Source organism: Quercus robur, chromosome 10, assembly GCF_932294415.1.
Source record: "Quercus robur chromosome 10, dhQueRobu3.1, whole genome shotgun sequence".
Taxonomy (NCBI): Eukaryota; Viridiplantae; Streptophyta; class Magnoliopsida; order Fagales; family Fagaceae; genus Quercus; species Quercus robur.
In genome coordinates, this window is record NC_065543.1 from 47054195 (window position 1) to 47060498 (window position 6304).

Here is a 6304-nt window from a genome sequence, read left to right on the forward strand (position 1 = left end):
TTCAAGGTGATTAAAGATTAATAGACATGTCATCATAAATATATAACTAATAACTATTTATTTACTTATTTATAAGTTCATTAGTCAAAATCCATATAATTTACTAAAAATATTTACAATTGTAAGTCTATATCTTAATTAATATGCCAAACTTTAGTTAAAAACTAAAAATGTTAGCTCATTTTAATAATAATAGATAGTTTATCTATTTAATAAATACTCAATAGATAGTTTATTTATTTATTTATTTAATAAATAATAATATAATAATAATAGTATTTGTGGTGCACAACACTTAATCAATTTGACAGATGGTAAAAAAATTTTCCCACTTACATTTTCATTTCCCGCACAAAATTCTCCAAAAAAATTTTCCCACTTACATTTTCATTTCTCGCACAAAAGTTTCATTTCTCACACGAAGTTTTTACTCATATAACTCTCTCATTTTCTCTCTATCTCTCACACGGCCTCTCACATTCACACACACACACACACACACAACCCCACCGGCGCTGACGAGCAGAGCCATTGGCTCTCTCTCCCTCACCACAAGATCCTTTCTCCCTTTCTCCCTCTCTCACCTTACCACCCCCATACCCATATCCATTCCGATTTTGCTGATGTTGGAAACTTGGACCACTACGCAAAGTACTTGAACCAAACGCTTGTTACGTATGGATTTCCGGCTTCGTCAATGACTCTGCTAACGAGCAAAGACAGCGGTACTGTTGGAATTGCCATAACAACTCCAATTGCTTCAAATTCACTTTGATTCTTTTATACGAAATGCTGCATCTGTGTCATGTCTAGTTCATCCAAATTCAGTTAATCACATTCGTTTAGATTTATAGAGCATGAACAGAGAATTCTAGAACTTTTTCCTAAAGCTCTAAATTTCAGCCTTGGTGCTTGTTTGGCATTGTTGTAGGAAGTAGAGCTTTTGTGATATAGAGTTTTATCTGAGAAGCTCTTTGGTGTTTTAAGTGTTTGGCAAATTAAGGTGAATAGTTCTTTAAAGTTCTAGATTTATAAAGTATGAATAGTGAATGGTGGTAAGTTATTTATTTGATTTTTGGTTTTGATTATTGTGAAATTTTGGGTTTGGATTTGGATACTTAACATTAGGTTATTTATTTAATTTTCAATTTTGATTTTTGTAAAATTTGGGTTTGGATTTTGTGGTGTAATATGTAGATACTTTATTTTTTTTTTTTTTTTTAATGATTTTTGTGAAATTTGGGTTTGGATTTGGTGAAGTAATTTAATTTTTGTGATGCATATTTTAATTTTTGTGTTTAGGCGGCATTTTGTTATGTTTTGTTCGTACTCTTGCTTTTTGTTCATGTCTATATCACTGCACTATGGCACTTGGCTAGCGTGGTTTCTGTGTTGGAATCCATTTATGGGTTTTCTGCTATGAAAAAGAGCTATGAGTTGTTGAAGGGAAAGAACCTTAATGCCTTTGGGCTTGTTTTTGTGTACTTGGCGATCTGTGGGGTTATTGGTGGAGTATTTGGGTTAGTGGCTGTGCATGGAGTTAAAACCTCTTTTAGTTGGTTGAAGTGTTTTAAGGTCCTAAAAAACTCCAATATATCTGCTTTGAGTTTTCACTAGAAAAAATTTAGAAAAAAAAAAAAAAAAAGTTGAATTCAGCCACATATACATTTGAAACTATTTGTTTGGCCAATGTGAGAAAGTTTGTCTTATTGGTGGAGATTTGTGAAGCAATCTGTTTAAATAGCTGGTCTTCATGCTTTTGTTGGTAGTATCATTATATATATATATATATATATATATAATCTCTGTGTGAGTGGATGGCTGCCTTAAGTGGCCACTCTTTCCTCGGAGTAATTTCTTATGTGTGTGTGGATGGCTGCCTATATTAGATGACAAGCAAGCCTTTGAAAAGTATAATTGGACTCATGTCATTTTGACTTTTGAGTTCCTCAACTTGTCTACATTTTTCATGTGCAAAGGATAAATTTTTGCAAAGAACTTGTTAAATTTCGTGTTATAATTATGGCCATTAGGTGGTCCTCCAAAAGCTTGGCCTGCAAAATTGCCAAGTTTGCAATCTAATAATAATTGGATCCTGTTACCAATAGAAAAGAATTATTTTAATTGTGGAGATTCAAATGACAAATTGAGAATCCTGGTACTCTAGAGATGTTAGATGTATATTTGGGTTTATAGTATTGTAGATTGGGATTGATTATTTTTACTTTGCCAAGGCTGATGTGCTTTGTCCAGTGTGCAAAAGCATGATTATGAAGGTTGCATCTTGGCTTATACTATATTGTAAGGAAGTCCGGTGCTTCCCTACCTTTTTATTTTTATTTTTTAATAATATATATCTTAAATGAAAGATTAAGGCTTCCTTACATTTTTTTCAAAAGTATATATCTTAGATGAAAGATTGAGAATGTGATCATGCATAGACATCTGATAACATGTTGTAAGGTCCAAGTGAAGAAGGGGTTTGGTTTACCAAATAAAATGTAGCTGACATACAAAGTTGCCAATAGTGGGTGTCAAATTACCCCCATAAACAAGTAGCTGTCTCTTATTTCTCCTTCGTCCCTCTCTCAAGCCATCTATTATTATCAATCCACCAAAATAATAGTGAAGATTATTTTTGAGTATTTATATTGTTAGTAAGGATGGGAATGATTAAAGATTTGGGTTTTTTTTTTTTTTTTTTTTTTTTCCACAATCTCTTATGGGTCTTGCTCCTTTCCCCCAAACAGCATTTTGACCAAGTGGGTTTTTCATTTGTGCAAGTCTGGAGTTGTCTCCACGTGAAGGCCAACTGAAAGGTATTGTCCTTTTCTCATTTGTGCCATTGTTTCTTCTTTTTCTTCTATTTTTCATGATGTGGTCTTCTTCCTTCTTTATTTCTTTCTTTCTTTCTTTCTTTCTTTCTTTTTTCCCTTTTTTTTTCAACCTGTTGCTTCTTGTTCTTTGTTTTAAGAATTCCACTGTACACATATGCCTTAAGAGAATTGAAGATGCTTATTTTTTTCTCCACTTGGTTACATATGCTTGCAATACTTTAATGTATTTTAAAAAAAATTGAAAAAGAAAATCCTTGACCTTACTCTGCAAAACATATGCTTCTTGTTGCTGTTGTTTTTGTTGAATATGTCATGCTAATACTCACTTATTATTAACTTACTCTGCAACTTAGATTTACCTATCAGCAAATTTGACCACCATAACTCATTGTTCCCACTATTTGTGTAATGCAGTTGGTCTTTCCACTTTTAGTTCCATGTTTGATATTCTCTCAAATTAGTCAAGCTATCACCATTGAGAAAATGCTTGAATGTTAACAATTATACTTTTCAATCTATGATTTCAAAGCACCACAATGATTTTTTTTTTTTCTTTCTTTTTAATCACAATTTCATTTGTTTACAGGTGGTTTATTTGGACTATGTGGTTCTGTCAAAGGGTATAATTTTGATTTTGATTTGCTTTTTGGTTGATGGTTTCAGATGCTCGTTGATGATATTGTAGACATGACAATTACCAATGATGGTGTTACAATACTGAAGATGCTATAATTTTTTGATGGCTTTTTGTGTACAAAGAACCACATTTAAACAATTGCATTTTTTGGAAGTGTTGAAGGATTTGTTTCAATACTTTAGAATTTTGATAATGGTTATAGACAATGTTATGTATTTGATAATATATTGTTAATATAATATTAGTTTGGAGACATTTGTAGTGTTATCTAGTTACATTTGTGGTATTGTCTTAGTGGAGCTAAAATTATTATAGGTTATTTGTAATAGATATGTGGGTTTAGAACCCAGGAGTAAAAAAAAAAAAAGAAATCACCTATAGTGGTAGGCAAAAACCGCCATTGAAGGACTAATATTTTAATATAACTAACCAATATCTCGCGCGATGCACGGTGCATTTTGAAATATTTTGGAAAAAAATATCTTTTAACACCTTGCGTTCATTAATACAATTATTGTTAGTCATGTTTAATTTACAGAGTTTTAATAGTAGAACTAAATTCAAACCAAACCCTAGTTCCTAACCATAATCAAATCCTGTTAAAGCTTAATATTAAAATTAAAAATTCTATTGAGTGTAGTTAGTGCCAAATCTGCGAAATTTAGATTTGGCAACATTCTTTGTTATTTTTTGTAAGTATCCCAAATTTGCAATATGCAGTCATTTGAAAGTCACAAACAACAATGGTTAAAATGTAATTCCAAAAACATTTATATTCAGTTTCCCCTTTAAAGCTTTCAAATATGAAATTCCTCAATTTCTTATAACTGGAAAACATGAACAGAATTTACATTCTTTAATTTGTTATTGTGTCATTGTCTGAATGATCCACTTTCTACAGAAGATTGCATAAAGTTCATCTCCTGCACATGTAAACTCAAACCTTTTAATTCACCTTCTTGCACAAAGTACATTAAGAAACACATAAACTAACATGAGCTCTACTACATTGATGCTTAACTACATCCAAATAACACTCAAAATTGATTAAGAATGAAAACATTAATATCCAAATGTTAAATCAAAAGAATATCATTAATTAACAACAAAGATTGCACATTGACAAAGAGCAAGTTAAATTTAAAAGAGAAAGAAGACTAAATTAAAATGCACACAAAAGATGAAATTTGTTCTATGTTGATATCTAGCAATAATATATAGTTAAACCAAAAATTCCCTATAGGGGCTTTGAGCACTGTTGCACCAATAGGTGGCTAATGCCTAGCAGTAGTTGAAATGAGATTTTAATCGAGGATAGTCATTATTCAGCCCCATATAGTTTCAGTTACGTGAATGGAAGTTGGAAAGTAAGAAAAGGATGTATACTAATAGTTATGATAAGATGCTCTAGATTTTAACAATATGATGATTATTGTCCCTGAAAAATAAAAATGAACCCAGTTGATTACTGAAATGAAAAATAACATCCCAAAGAAAATAACGGGAAAAAAAAAATTGACCTCAAAGGGACATTCTAATTATGATGATATGATTGTGGTATTCGCAAAGGTGTGGAGAGAGAGCAATTGGATATGATTGGATTCCTTGCCATTTCCCTTGTCATAGGATTTCATAAACCACTTCTTTTTATTTGCCTGTAAGAATTCCAACAAAACACCCAACACATCAAAATTGCAAACACTAATATTGAATTGATAACAACACAATTAAAACCTAACCCTCTGTTGCAAACTCTAATATTAGATTGATAACAACAACAAAAATTAATTTAGTTTATATTAGTTAAAGCACAGTATTTGTGTTTCCTCTTACTTAGCCAAAAACACAATCACTTTTCTAGAATAAAATTTCGAAAGGAGAAAAAGAATAAAATTTCAAACCCTTACTCACCATCTTTGAACTTTACAGATTCTAAAATGCAAAACTGCGATTTTGCCATAGGATTTACTCATTTCAAGCACAATCTGTCCAACAATACATTAAGAATTTGACAATCACTTTTCTAGAAAAAAATTTCAAAAGGAGAAAAAGAATAAAATTTCAAACCCTTACTCACCACGTTTGAACTTTACAAATTCCAGAATGCAAAACCGTGATTTTGCCATAGGATTTACTCATTTCAAACACAATCTATCCAACAATACATCAAGAATTTGAGTTATAAAAATGCGATTGCTAGAAGAGAAGTGATTGTTAAAGGAGACTCATGACTAGAAGTAAGTGTACTAATTAACATATAACTTAGATAATTGAAAGAGGTGGGCAATTGAAGGGTTAGATGTAGAAGAGCTATATAACTTAGATAATTGCAAGAGGCGGGCAACTGAAGGGTTAGACGTAGAAGAGCTGAATTAATGATATTTTTTTTTCTTTCTTTATTAAACAATTAATGGTATACTTGAAAGTTTAAAAGTTATTTTAGTCAATTGAGACTTGAGAGAAGGAGTGATGAGGAGTAATAAGTAATAGATGAGGTGTAACTTGAACCAAAAAAAAAATAAAATTGGATGGCTATCAAAGACGGCACCACATGGCAGAACTTCATGCTTTCCCGCATAAGATTTATGCTTTTATATATATATTGATTGAAGACCTATAGCGGTGTTTATCGCCTGTTGCTAAAGCTTCAAACATATAGCGGTGGTTTTGGTCTGCCACAATAGTACTTTTTTTTTTTTTTTTTTTTTTTGTAGTGCAAATAACTAATTGCGAGGGTAGAAAGGTCCTTACAAATAGTTGTTAACAATGACTGCTTTCTCTCGCTAAAAATAAGTTGTCAACTTTTCTTGTCGTCTGGTAATATATTTGT

At 31.4% G+C, this 6304-nt stretch overlaps 1 long non-coding RNA gene across 1 annotated transcript; it reads left to right on the top strand.

Moving 5' to 3' along the window:
• Positions 1-421: 421 nt before the first annotated feature.
• On the top strand, positions 422-3741 carry LOC126703149 (uncharacterized). Its single transcript, XR_007647948.1, has 3 exons — positions 422-725; positions 2751-2819; positions 3501-3741. It is a non-coding gene; the product is annotated as an uncharacterized LOC126703149 (long non-coding RNA).
• The last annotated feature ends 2563 nt before the right edge of the window (positions 3742-6304 follow it).